This window comes from Mesoplodon mirus (genome assembly GCF_964341445.2).
Source record: "Mesoplodon mirus genome assembly, chromosome: 10".
Lineage (NCBI taxonomy): Eukaryota > Metazoa > Chordata > Mammalia > Artiodactyla > Ziphiidae > Mesoplodon > Mesoplodon mirus.
In genome coordinates this window covers 5,758,202-5,772,527 of record NC_138986.1, presented here as the reverse complement: position 1 = coordinate 5,772,527, position 14,326 = coordinate 5,758,202, and the positions used below count along the sequence as shown (strand labels likewise).

Genomic DNA, 14,326 nt, shown 5'->3' with positions numbered 1-14,326 from the left:
TTATAAAGTTTTATTCTCAACATGAAATATATACATTTTATTTTATAAAATAAAAAATATTGAAAAGTAGAAGGAATAAATGAATCAATCATCTTTCCACCATTCACTGAATGCAACTGTTAACATTTTTCAAAGTATTTCTGTCTTATCTTTCTCCTTCCGAGTTGTGATCATAGTATATATAATAGTTTGTAAAAAAATATTTCTCATTGTATGGTATATGAAAATTGTATGCACTTATTCTTAGATTTTCTGACTTTTTTATAGTTTAAAATAATAAATGATTATTTTAGAGAATTTTGAAAATGAATAAAATGTATACATAAGATAACATTCAGCCGAAGATAACCACTTTTAGTATATTGTTTTAGTTCAGTCTGTCTTCTGCATGTGTGTTTTTAGCTTTGTTAAAACTGTGTTTCATATGATGATTTGTGTGTGTGTGTGTGTGTGTGTGTTTAACATCTTTATTAGAGTATAATTGCTTTACAATGTTGTGTTAGTTTCTGCTGTATAACAAAGTATATCAGCTATACCTATACATATATAGCCAAATCCCCTCCCTCTTGCATCTCCTTCCCACCCTCCCTATCCCACCCCTCTACGTGGTCACAAAGCACCGAGCTGATCTCCCTGTGCTATGTGGCTGCTTCCCACTAGCTATCTGTTTTACGTTTGGTAGTGTATATAAGTCCATGCCACTCTCTCACTTTGTCACAGCTTACTCTTCCCCCTCCCCATATCCTCAAGTCCATTCGCTAGTAGGTCTGTGTCTTTATTCCCGTCTTGCCCCTAGGTTCTTCATGACCTTTTTTTTTTTTTCTTAGGTTCCATATATATGTGTTAGCATATGGTATTTGTCTTTCTCTTTCTGACTTCACTCTGTATGACAGACTCTATGTCCATCCACCTCACTATAAATAACTCAATTTCATTTCTTTTTATGGCTGAGTAATATTCCGTTGTATATATGTGCCACATCTTCTTTATCCATTCATCTGTTGATGGACACTTAGGTTGCTTCCATGTCCTGGCTATTGTAAATAGAGCTTCAATGAACATCTTGGTACATGACTCTTTTTGAATTATGGTTTTTTCAGGGTATATGCCCAGTAGTGGGATTGCTGGGTCGTATGGTAGTTCTATTACTAGTTTTTTAAGGAACCTGCATAATGTTCTCCATAGTGGCTGTATCAATTTACATTCCCACCAACAGTGCAAGAGGGTTCGCTTTTCTCCACACCCTCTCCAGCATTTATTGTTTGTAGATTTTTCGGTAATGGCCATTCTGACTGGTGTGAGGTGATATCTCATTGTAGTTTTGATTTGCATTTCTCTAATGATTAGTGAGGTTGAGCATCCTTTCATGTGTTTGTTGGCAATCTGTATATATTCTTTAGAAAAATATCTATTTAGGTCTTCTGCCCATTTTTGGATTGGGTTATTTGTTTTTTTATATTGAAGTGCATAGGCTGCTTGTAAATTCTGGAGATTACTCCTTTGTTAGTTGCTTCATTTGCAAATATTTTCTCCCATTCTGAGGGTTGTCTTTTTGTCTTGTTTATGGTTTCCTTTGCTGTGCAAAAGCTTTTAAGTTTCATTAGGTCCCATTTGTTTATTTTTGTTTTTACTTCCATTTCTCTAGGAGGTGGGTCCAAAAGGATCTTGCTGTGATTTATGTCATAGAGTGTTCTGCCTATGTTTTCCTCGAAGAGTTTGCATATGATGATTTTTAAGGAACCCAAAGGAACATTCAAGGACCTAATTAGAAGAGGAGATTAATAATGGACATAATGGCCTCAAGAGTATTAATAATGAAGAGTTTTGTCAAATTTAACAAGAGCAACAATGAAATAGATAACCATAGTTTAGTATGCATTTTAAAGTTTCCAGTGGTCATTACTCAAGGCCTTTGAAGAAATATGTGCCAATATGTGTCTCTGTGTAGCTTTGCTTTGAGCAAGGTACATGTGACTTCTCCTTAAGCAATTCTGAAGCTACCATGCCTACCACATAAGTGGATTCACCACTGTAAACGTGTTGTTAATATATTTTTGGAGAACAGCAAGAGATATTCAGAAAAAGGTTTATTGAATATGAAACACATTTCTTACTATTGGGAAAAGTATAAAAAATGAACAAAGATAGTCAACAGAATCACTATACAGTCAGTGTCTGCCTTCAATCTAAGACATATCCCTTACAAGAAAAAATCCTGAAGAATTTCCAAGATTGCATTCCAGTCTGAATAGGTAAAAGCTCATAAAATCTTCAAGCCATAATTTCCCCTTTCTTGAGTTCTTATTTAGATTCATCTCTCTCTGTTCATGTATATGTTTAGGGAATTTTATAAGAAACAGGTACATGGGTTGAATATTTCTGAATCCTTGACTATCTTGAAAATATAATTTTTCAACTTTCATACATGAAACACATTTGATTCAAATTAACATTCTTAAATTACAACTGTCCCCCTCCAAATCTCTGAAGAATGTAACACCATTGTATTCTAACATATAATTGCTGAGAAACTGAGGCCAGTGTGATTTTTATCCCTTTGATCTGTTTTTGTTTGCTTGTTTATTTTGTTTGACAGACTGGGTAAATGCATTATTTATGTATATTTAGAAGTTGCTACCATGCTTATTTTTTGTTTTCATCGAAATTTTCTTTAATATAGTAAGCTTATTTTGTCTACTTATTTGATTATTATTTTTGTTACAATTTTTAAATCCTTTCTTAGAACAAATATGTGTAGACTGTAAACTTATATTTTATCCTGTCATTTCTATCACTGTCTCCCTCAATATTTTTATCTTTTTATTCACTTTTTAAAAACTTATGAGAGCTTTCTTATATTTTCTATTTTCTTTAGTAACAATTTGTCTACTAGTGCCTCAAGTTCAAATTTGACTTCCACTGCTATAGCTAATCTTGCAAATCTTTGTATTACTGACTCATATCATTGTACATACTGGCTTAAAAATTATTGTACAAATAAGTTTATCACAGAATATGTTCTGATATTTTATCTGTATTTTTTAATTCAGATAAGCAAAAATAAAAATATGAATCAACCATAGTCCCACAACCCTGAGGTAGCCTCTCTTTCATTATTAGTGTTAACTATTCAGACCCTTTTTTCTCTCATATGCAAATCTATGTATGTATGCAAATTTTATAAAACATTTCACTCATACTTCGTAACTTTTTTAAAGTAATTACAAGTCATAACTTGCATATGCACTTTAAAAATCATTTTGGGAAGCTCTAGAGTGTTCCATACATAATTTAACCAATTCCATATTGTTGGATAGTAATGTTTTCTTTAGGTATTAATGCTTTTCTTCAATATTTTGCTATAATAAGCACTACTATTATCAGCATCATTGTATATTTTGTATATATTATGTCTTGCAGATATGTCTGATTGTTCCCTAATGGTATAAATCCCATTTTTTTAGCTTTTGCCTATTTTCATCGTATGGATTTCTGCTCTTCTTTCATAAAGATTTGGCTTCTTGAACACTTGAGCATGGCCATTTCTCAAAATCACTGATTACTAAAGTAGTGAATTTAAAGGGGCTTCCTCAGCATCTAAGTCTATAAGATGGTATTCTATTTCCCTTCTGTGCAGGATATTTATAAAAGCCATTATTTTCAATTTTACCTCAGTCTAGAATTGGTGTTTGCCAAGACTTGGAACATGTCATTGTGCTTGACCTCATTCATTCTCTGCTTGGGGACCAGTGAGCTCTCTTTATCAGGTATATTTAGGTGGACTGCCAAGCTCTCAGCCAATCCCTAGTGTCTGGTATGAACATGCTTCAACTGGCCCTGTTCTGTTGGCATAAAAAGGAATTTTCTGTGACTTCTGACAGTGATATAGATGGAGTAGGCAAGTCCCAGAAATGCACACATACTCAGCTGTATTTTTCTCTGCCCTTTCCTGTAGCATTTTGCTTGTGGGGCACACCACTTTCTAGGATGCAGTGCAGTGTGCTGCCAGTGGTCTCTGTCCCTGCTCCTGTTCAATTGTTTTCTGAGAGTTGGCTGTGACTGGATGTGGGTGTGATATTTATGGGGATGAGAATGGAAAGGATCACACTTTGTCTTAAAAAGCAAGTACTTCACAGCAGCAGGATAGTGTTCTACTCCACGCCCACCCCTCAGTGGAGTTTGTTCTAGACCTTATGTTTCTGAGGGAGCAGAAAGTGTTGGAGGGATTCAAAAAAAAAAAAAAAAAACAACACCTACCAGCTTTAGGATGGGTGCCTCTGGTTGCAAAATACAAGTTGACCATGAACTGTGGTTTTGCAATCCAGTTCCATTGTACTCTTCATCTGTAGAAATTCCTTTTCTTCCTGCATGTGCATTCATTATTATACCTGGTTCTCAGTTACATGTTATGTTCTCCCCTTTTTCTGCATCTTCATAGGTAATTTGATGGCATGTTGGGAGACACTGTGTCAGAGACTATTGTCCAGAAGCTGTTTAGAATAATGGAGTCCTATTTAGTTTTGTCCATTATTGGACTAAATTCTATTACAGAGAAGTGATGTGATTTCATCAATACCCAGACAACAGTGACTCATCTACTAATAAAGGAATTGAATATTTATAATACGTGAGACACAGTGATGTGCTCTGTAGCCTGCTTGATATGGACTCTGGTCTTAAGAAGTTTATTGGCTAGAATAGATCACTATCCAACAACGAAACTGAGAAGTGTCCAAAGAGTACATATCAAGTCTTCAATTGCTTCCTCTTGCATAGCTCATAAATTTTTTTTTTTTTGCCTGAATCAACATTTATTTCCTCACAGTTCTGGAGGTGGGAAGTCCAAGAAGACTAAGGTGACGGCAAAACTGGTTTCTCCTGAAGCCTCCTCCTTGGCTTGCGGATGGCTGCCTTCTCACTATGTCCTCACGTGGCTTTTCCTCTGTGTATGTGCATCCCTGGTGTCTCATAAATTCTTAATCCTTTATTCAGTGTGTGTTTAACATTTGCTACTTTAATTATTTGGTTCAAATAATTTTTGTAGACAAATATTTAAAATGAGAGGTTCTACAAAATTTCTATCAGTTCATAAATTTGTATATATTTCAGTGAATGCAGTCGCCTGACACTTTTGATTTTTCCTCCTACTTGTCTATTTATTACTATATAGACAAATAGCAAATTTTACCTATAAAATGACCTTGAGGTGATCAATCCACATACCTATATATCTACATATTGTGGCAATCCCAAGTGTAAATGAGATATCATGACTCCAAAATTCTATACTGTATTTTGAAATATATACTCTTATTCATATTTTTACCTAAGTGTTAATTTTAAAGATTTATCCTTTTTGGTATTCAATCTGATTTAAATTAGAAAACTCTGGAGTCTGTATTAAATACAAATTGGACTTATTTATTGTAGCTTCGTATCTCTTAGTCTCTTTTTTCTTTCTTCCTAGCTCTTTAATCCACTGTGTTTCATTCTACATGATTTCCTCAAATCTATCTTCCAACTTAATAATTCACTTTCTTCAGTTAGGTTTAATCTACTGCGTAACCAGTGTGTTAAATTTTTAAAACTCAGTTTCAGTGAATATCAATTCTAAAATTTATTTTTGTTTCTTTAAAAGATCTGCCCATTTTTTTCATTATGTCTTTTTCTTGCTTTTTGGTCTTTCTTACTGTCTTTGTTGAGTTATATATTTTAGATATGTTCATTTAAAATTTCTTTCACATTCATCTATTACCTCTGTTTCTAGGGGTATAAGTTAGAATATGCCACTTTCTCCTATTCTCAGCTGTTTTGTTTTCTCAAGTGCTTTATGATATTTCTACTCAGAGCTTCCCTTTTGTGGAATGTATTTTTCTTGGGAATCCTACTTGCCCTGGGATGTGGGGGCATCCCTGTGATTTCAAGTGTGTCTCTCCACGGGTACAGGTTCTGAACTGATTTTTATGTGAATCGGACTCCACTTTTCTTCACCAGGTTATTGCCCATCACTTCCTCTTCATTTCTGAGAACTTGATATTTGCCTTTCTTACTTTTGAGAATGGCCATGGATTTTCATAATCTTTCATCCAGCTTTTATAGCTTTTTATGATCATATTGATCAGAAGTCTTTTTATAGGATTGTTTTCTCAATTAGCCTAATATCTTATCCTAGCTACAGAGAAAGAACTATCTTAAGATACAACCTTTTTCCATTGTAAGACCAAATCTAAAGTGCTCCCACTTAAAAGAAAATCGATGAAATAAAATACTCTTTGTATTTCTCATGGAAGTCTTTTATTTAAACAACTGTAATTAGCTAATTTATATTACATAATTTTGTGTGTGTGTATGTGTGTGTGCACATAATCAAACACAGACAAATACTAAATCTATTTTGAAGGTAGTAAAATTTGGGCTTGGAAAAATCACAAGGAAAAGACATAAAGATTTTGTGCCAACCCTAATTCTTATATATGTATATATAATGTGTGTGTGTACATATGTATGTGTGTTTATATAGATATCTTGTTTCTATTGGAGTTAAGATTTCAATTTTCATTCAGTAAAATTTAACCAGAAAATTAAGGATGATGGGGTGACTCTAAGGAGACCTCTATCTTCTCATTATTTATATCTGGTAATACTGAGTCTCTTGAGAAGCATTAGCCCATCAATTGAAAAACATCTTTTAAATGCTTTCCATGTGCAGTAAGTTGTATAAAATTTTACTAAACATAATTATTTTTTAAAAATAAACAAAGTATAACACTGTATTGAAGAGATTTAGTTTCTTATAAATCATCCTTCACAGAACATATCACTTTAGATTTATTAATTTCTATTTTTGAAGAATTTCTTGCATAATGAAGTATTTGTGTATGCACAAAGTAGATTGCTCTTTTATGAACATTATTCTTTTTTCTTTATAGTTTTTAAAAGGCAATACAGGAAGTGCTAGTGTACTAGACTGGTAATATTAAAACCAGAAGTCAAAAAATAGAAAAGTTAAGATTTTTATAATTCTATCTGGGAATCCAGTTTTTTCTGCCTGTGTTCGTTATAATTTTAACACTTCCTTACTGTAACTTATTACATTTAATAAACTAACAGTTGGGACTAGCTTCAAATCTCAAGCAGCAATTTAGCAGACGATTCATTTCATGAAGAAGAAATGAAGACTCTCATGATTGTTTCTGTGTCATTGGGAAAAGCATTGGTTAGTTGCAAAATTACCAGTAATATTTTCTCCGGTCAACAATGTTAGAATTTAGGTCAGTTTGCAGAAATAATGATGTCTAAACCCAATGAATACATCCTCTACAGAATATGCTAATATTGTACAAAACTTTTTTGGTAAGAAATTTTGCATGTTATTAATATAAAATATCACTATTTGGCTTCATAAATAATAACCTTGGTTTTTCTCATCATTTTCTGTCTTGTACTTTATACATCAGAAACCTTTGCTCTTGTGGATTCCCAAACATGTCATCTTGTTTCTTGCCTCTTAACCTTTACTCATGGTTTAGTTACCCTGCTCTGGGAAACCAGCACATCCTATTATTAGTCTCAAAGTTGAGCAAGATAGAAATCCGTTTCCATGTCTCCTCTTCTGATGGCGGATTTTGAAATGACAGAGGCAGAGCATTATTTAACTTTGACTTACCATAGCCTCTGATATATCATGAATAAATATTTTAAAGCTGGTGTTTCAAATAATTCACTAAAATACTATATTTTTATATTTTACACATTTTGTTTGTTTAATGCAGTAACAATTAGAATTTTCATCTACTCATCTCCTCAAGAGCCAAGAGTTAGGACAGTTATTTGAGACAGATTTTTAATTTTATTTTCAAGCCCCAAAGATCTTTTCACAGCTGTTTACTTTTATATTTCCTTACAGATTGTAGTTTGTAGTTCCTTTGGGACTTATTTTGGATCAGGTCTCTGAACATTACTTATTGCTGAAAATAGAATTAGTTTATTTAAACTCCAGTATTCTGATCATCTTGAAATTGTATTCTTATGCATGTGATGTTTTTAACTCTGTGTCACCTAGTTGATGTCCATGCAGTTTAGTAAGAAGCATCCATTTATTGAATAGACATTACATGAATGCCTACTATGTGGCAGGCACTGTTCTAGACTCTGGAAATACAGCAATGAATAAAGCAGACAAATTATCTGTCCTCATGGAACTTGTATTATAGTAGTAAGAAAATAAACAATCAAACAAGTAAATACAGAAACTGCTAAATAGTAATATTACGAGGAAAAATAAAGCTGGGTGATAGAGATAATCATGGGAGGATAGGATACAGTGTTATGGGGTACTCAGAGGAGCCTCCTTTAATAAAGTGACATTTAAGCAGAGGCCATTTGGTTATATTGTCTAAATTCTTTTCTAGGATGAGAGTCCTAACTTGATGCCTTTCCCTTTTTAAAATGTAACAATATCAAAAAAGAAGGAAATGTCAAAGAAAAAATACAATGAAAACAACCAAATAAATTGTGTGCTTTGAAGACCTATTAGTTACAAAAAATTGGTGTCAAAGTTATAATCCAACACTAATGAATTAACAAATTACATTTTAAGTTCTTATTCTACTTAAAGACTACTTAAGGGATCATAAATGACTGTGATTTGTATATTTGAAAATAAGTATTTTATGAGCATAAACAAATACATATTTCCTTTGTGAAAAGTATTTTTTCACATTTAAATAAGAGGAAGCCTAAATAACCAAGCACATCTAAATTTTATGTCCCCTTTCACCTTTCTTTTAAAAATAAAATCATTACTAGTAAGCACATTTGAAAAACAAGCAAGAAATGATGAGATACACATGAGCAGACACATCTGGCTACAGAAATGTCGTATCCCTATTATCTTTATGTGGGTCACACAAAACACAAGCTTCCAAATCAGGTAACGACTGGACTAAAGGAAAAATGTGTTTATATGCTTTTGGAGACACAATCTGATGGATTCATGACATAATATACTTTTTTTTTTTTAGTGTGAATAAGTTGTGTTTTTTTTTAACATCTTTACTGGAGTATAATTACTTTACAATGGTGTGTTAGTTTCTCCTTTATAACAAAGTGAATCAGCTGTACATACACATATATTCCCATATCTCCTCCCTCTTGCATCTCCCTCCCACCCTCCCTATCCCACCCCTCTAGGTGGACACAAAGCACGGAGCTTATCTCCCTGTGCTATGTGCTATCTCACTAGCTATCTATTTTACATTTGGTAGTGTATAAATGCCCATGCCACTCTCTCACTTACTCCCAGCTTACCCTTCCCCCAGCCCGTGTTCTCAAGTCCATTTCTACGTCTGCATCTTTATACCTGTCCAGCCCCTAGGTTCTTCAGAACCACTTTTTTTTTTAGATTCCATATATATGTGTTAGCATACAGTAATTATTTTTCTCTTTCTGATTTACTTCTCTGTATTGCAGTCTCTGGGACCATCTACCTCACTAAAAATAACTCAAGTTCATTTCTTTTTATGGCTAATATTCCATTGTATATATGTGCCACATCTTCCTTATCCAGTCATCTGTCGATGGACACTAAGGTTGCTTCCATACCTTGGCTATAGTAAATAGAGCTGCAATGAACATTGTGGTACCTGAGTCTTTTTGAATTATGGTTTTCTCAGGGTATATTCCCAGTAGTGGGAATGCTGGGTTGTATGGTAGTTCTAGTTTTTTAAGGAACCTGCATAATGTTCTCCATAGTGGCTGTATCAATTTACATTCCCAACAACAGTGCAAGAGGGTTCGCTTTTCTCCACACCCTCTCCAGCATTTATTGTTTGTAGATTTTTCGGTAATGGCCGTTCTGACTGTTGTGAGGTGATATATCATTGTAGTTTTGATTTGCATTTCTCTAATGATTAGTGAGGTTGAGCATCCTTTCATGTGTTTGTTGGCAATCTGTATATATTCTTTAGAGAAATATCTATTTAAGTCTTCTGCCCATTTTTGGATTGGGTTTTTTTTTTTTATATTGAAGTGCATAGGCTGCTTGTAAATTTTGGAGATTACTCCTTTGTTAGTTGCTTCATTTGCAAATATTTTCTCCCATTCTGAGGGTTGTCTTTTTGTCTTGTTTATGGTTTCCTTTGGTGTGCAAAAGTTTTAAGTTTCATTAGGTCTCACTTGTTTATTTTTGTTTTTACTTCCATGTCTCTAGGAGGCGGGTCCAAAAGGATCTTGCTGTGATGTATGTCATAGAGTGTTCTGCCTATGTTTTCCTCTAAGAGTTAGATAGTGTCTGGTCTTACATTTAGGTCTTTAATCCATTTTTTGTTTATTTTTGTGTATGGTGTTAGGGAGTGTTCTAATATCATTCTTTTACATGTAACTGTCCAGTTTTCCCAGCACCACTTACTGAAGAGGCTGTCTTTTCTCCACTGTATTTTTTAGCCTTCTTTATGAAAGATAAGGTGACCATGTGTGCGTGAGTTTATCTCTGGGCTTTCCATCCTGTTCCATTGATCTATATTTTGGTTTTTGTGTCAGTACCATGCTGTCTTGATTACTGTAGCTTTGTAGTATAGTCTGAAGCCAGGGACCCTGATTCCTCCAGCTCGGTTTTTGTTTCTCAAGATTGCTTTGGCTATTCGGGGTCTTTTGTTTTCCCATACAAATTGTGAATTTTTTTGTTCTAGTTCTGTGAAATATGCCATTGGTAGTTTCATAGGGATTGCGTTGAATCTTTAGATTGCTTTGGGTAGTATAGTCATTTTCACAATGTTGATTCTTCCAATCCAAGAGCATGGTATATCTCTCCATCTGTTTGTATAATATTTAATTTCTTCCGTCATTGTCTTATAGTTTTCTGCATACAGGTCTTTTGTCTCCTTAGGTAGGTTTATTCCTAGGTATTTTATTCTTTTTGTTGCAATGGTAAATGGGAGTGTTTCCTTGATTTCTCTTTCAGTTTTTCCATCATTACTGTATAGGAATGCAAGAGATTTCTGTGCATTAATTTTGTATCCTGCTACATTACCAAATTCATTGATTAACTCTAGTAGTTTTCTGGTAGCATTTTATGATTTTCTATGTATAGTGTCATGTCATCTGCAAACAGTGACAGTTTAACTTCTTCTTTTCCTGGTTGGATTCCTTTAATTTCTTTTTGTCTCTGATTGCTGTGTCTAAAACTTCCAAAACTATGTTGAATAATAGTGGTGCAAGTTGGAAACCTGTCTTATTCCTACTCTTAGTGGAAATGGTTTCAATTTTTCACCATTAAGAACGATGTTGGCTATGGGTTTGTCATTTATGGACTTTATTATGTTGAGGTAGTTGCCTCTATGCCTACTTCCTGGAAAGTTTTTATCATGAATGAGTGTTGAGTTTTGTTAAAAGCTTTTTCTGCATCTATTGAGATTATTGTAAGATTTTTCTCCTTCAATTTTTTAATATGGCGTATCACATTCATTGATTTTTGTATATTCAAGAATCCTTGCATTCCTGGGATAAACCCCACTTGATCATGGTCTATGATCCTTTTAATGTACTGTTGGATTCTGTTTGCTAGTAGTTTGTTGAGGATTTTTGCATCTATGTTCATCAATGATATTGGCCTATAGTTTTCTTTTTTTGTGACATCTTTGTCGGTTTTGGTATGAAGATGATGGTGGCCTCGTATAATGAGTTTGGGAGTGTTCCTCCCTCTGCTATATTTTAGAAGAGTTTGAGAAGGATCCGTGCTACCTCTTTTCTAAATGTTTGATAGAATTCTCCTGAGAAGCCATCTTGTCCTGGGCTTTTGTTCGCTGGAAGAATTTTAATCACAATTTCGATTTCAGTGCTTGTGATTGGTCTGTTCATATTTTCTATTTCTTCCTGGTTCAGTCTCGGAAGGTTGTGCTTTTCTAAGAATGTGTCCATTTCTTTCAGGTTGTCTATTTTATTGGCATATAGCTGCTTGTAGTAATCTCTCATGATCCTTTGTATTTCTGCATGTCTGTTGTTACTTCTCCTTTTTCATTTCTAATTCTATTGACCTGAGTCTTCTCCCTTTTTTTCTTCATGAGTCTGGCTAATGGTTTATCAATTTTGTTTATCTTCTCAAAGAACCAGCATTTAGTTTTATTGACCTTTGCTATTGTTTCCTTCATTTCTTTTTCATTTATTTCTGATCTGATCTTAATGATTTCTTTCCTTCTGCTAACTTTGGGGTTTTTTTGTTCTTCTTTCTCTAATTGCTTTAGGTGTAAGGTTATGTTGTTTATTTGAGATGTTTCTTGTTTCTTCAGGTAGGATTGTATTGCTATAAGCTTCCCTCTTAGAACTGCTTTTGTTGCATCCCATTGGTTTTGGGTCATTGTGTTTTCATTGTCATTTGTTTCTAGGTATTTTTTTATTTTCTCTTTGATTTCTTCAGTGATCTCTTGGTTATTTAGTAGCATATTGTTTAGCCTCCATGTGTTTGTATTTTTTACAGATTTTTTCCTGTAATTGATATCTACTCTCATAGCGTTGTGGTCGGAAAAGATACTTGATAAGATTTCAATTTTCTTAAATTTACCAAGGCTTGATTTGTGACCCAAGATATGACCTATCCTGGAGAATGTTCCATGAGCACTTGAGAAGAAAGTGTATTCAGTCGTTTTTGAATGGAATGTCCTATAAATATCAATTAAGTCCATCTTGTTTAAAGTATCATTTAAAGCTTGTGTTTACTTATTTATTTTCATTTTGGATGATCTGTCCATTGGTGAAAGTGGGGTGTTAAAGTCCCCTGCTATTAGTGTGTTACTGTCAATTTCCCCTTTTATGGCTGTTAGTATTTGCCTTATGTATTGAGGTACTCCTATGTTCGGTGCATAAATATTTACAATTGTTATATCTTCTTCCTGGATTGATCCCTTGTTCATTATGTAGTGTCCTTCTTTGTCTCTTGTAATAGTCTTTATTTTAAAGTCTATTTTGTCGGATATGAGAATTGCTACTCCAGCTTTCTTTTGATTTCCATTTGCATGGAATATCTTTTTCCATCCCCTCACTTTCAGTCTGTATGTGTCCCTAGGTCTGAAATGGCTCTCTTGTAGACAGCATATATACAGTTCTTGTTTTTGTATCCATTCAGCCAGTCTATGTCTTTGATTGGAGCATTTAATGCATTTACATTTAAAGTAATTATCGATGTGTATGTTCCTATTACCATTTTCTGAATTGTTTTGGGGTTTTTTTTCTTTTTTTTTTTTATTAGTTTCTGCTTTATAACAAAGTGAATCAGTCATACATATACATCTGTTCCCACATCCCTTCCCTCATGCATCTCCCTCCCTCCCACCCTCCCCATCCCACCCCTCCAGGCGGTCACAAAGCACCGAGCTGATCTCCCTGTGCTCTGCGGCTGCTTCCCACTATCCATCTACCCTACGTTTGGTAGTGTATATATGTCCATGCCTCTCCCTCGCTTTGTCACAGCTTACGCTTCCCCCTCCCAATATCCTCAAGTCCATTCTCAAGTAGGTCTGTGTCTTTATTCCCGTTATACCCCTAGGTTCTTCATGACATTTTTTTTTAATTCCATATATATGTGTTAGCATACGGTATTTGCCTTTCTCTTTCTGACTTACTTCACTCTGTATGACAGACTCTAGGTCTATCCACCTCATTACAAATAGCTCAGTTTCGTTTCTTTTTATGGCTGAGTAATATACCATTGTATATATGTGCCACATCTTCTTTATCCATTCATTCGATGATGGACACTTAGGTTGTTTCCAGCTCCGGGCTATTGTGAATAGAGCTGCAATGAACATTTTGGTACATGTCTCTTTTTGAATTATGGTTTTCTCAGGGTACATGCCTAGTAGTGGGATTGCTGGGTCATATGGTAGTTCTATTTGTAGTTTTTTAAGGAACCTCCATACCGTTCTCCATAGTGGCTGTACCAATTCACATTTCCACCAGCAGTGCAAGAGTGTTCCCTTTTCTCCACACCCTCTCCAGCATTTATTGTTTCTAGATTTCTTGATGATGGCCATTCTGACTGGTGTGAGATGATTTCTCATTGTAGTTTTGATTTGCATTTCTCTAATGATTAATGATGTTGAGCATTCTTTCATGTGTTTGTTGGCAGTCTGTATATCTTCTTTGGAGAAATGCCTATTTAAGTCTTCTGCCCATTTTTGGATTGGGTTGTTTGTTTTTTTGCTATTGAGCTGCATGAGCTGTTCATAAATTTTGGAGATTAATCCTTTGTCAGTTGCTTCATTTGCAAATATTTTCTCCCATTCTGAGGGTTGTCTTTTGGTCTTGTTTATGGTTTCCTTTGCTGTGCAAAAGC

The 14,326-nt window shown here is 34.3% G+C and overlaps 1 protein-coding gene across 1 annotated transcript in view; it reads left to right on the top strand.

The window, feature by feature from the left end:
- The window catches only part of PACRG (parkin coregulated), a 542,101-nt gene that overhangs the window by 87,330 nt on the left and 440,445 nt on the right, over window positions 1-14,326 (top strand). The window lies entirely within an intron of this gene.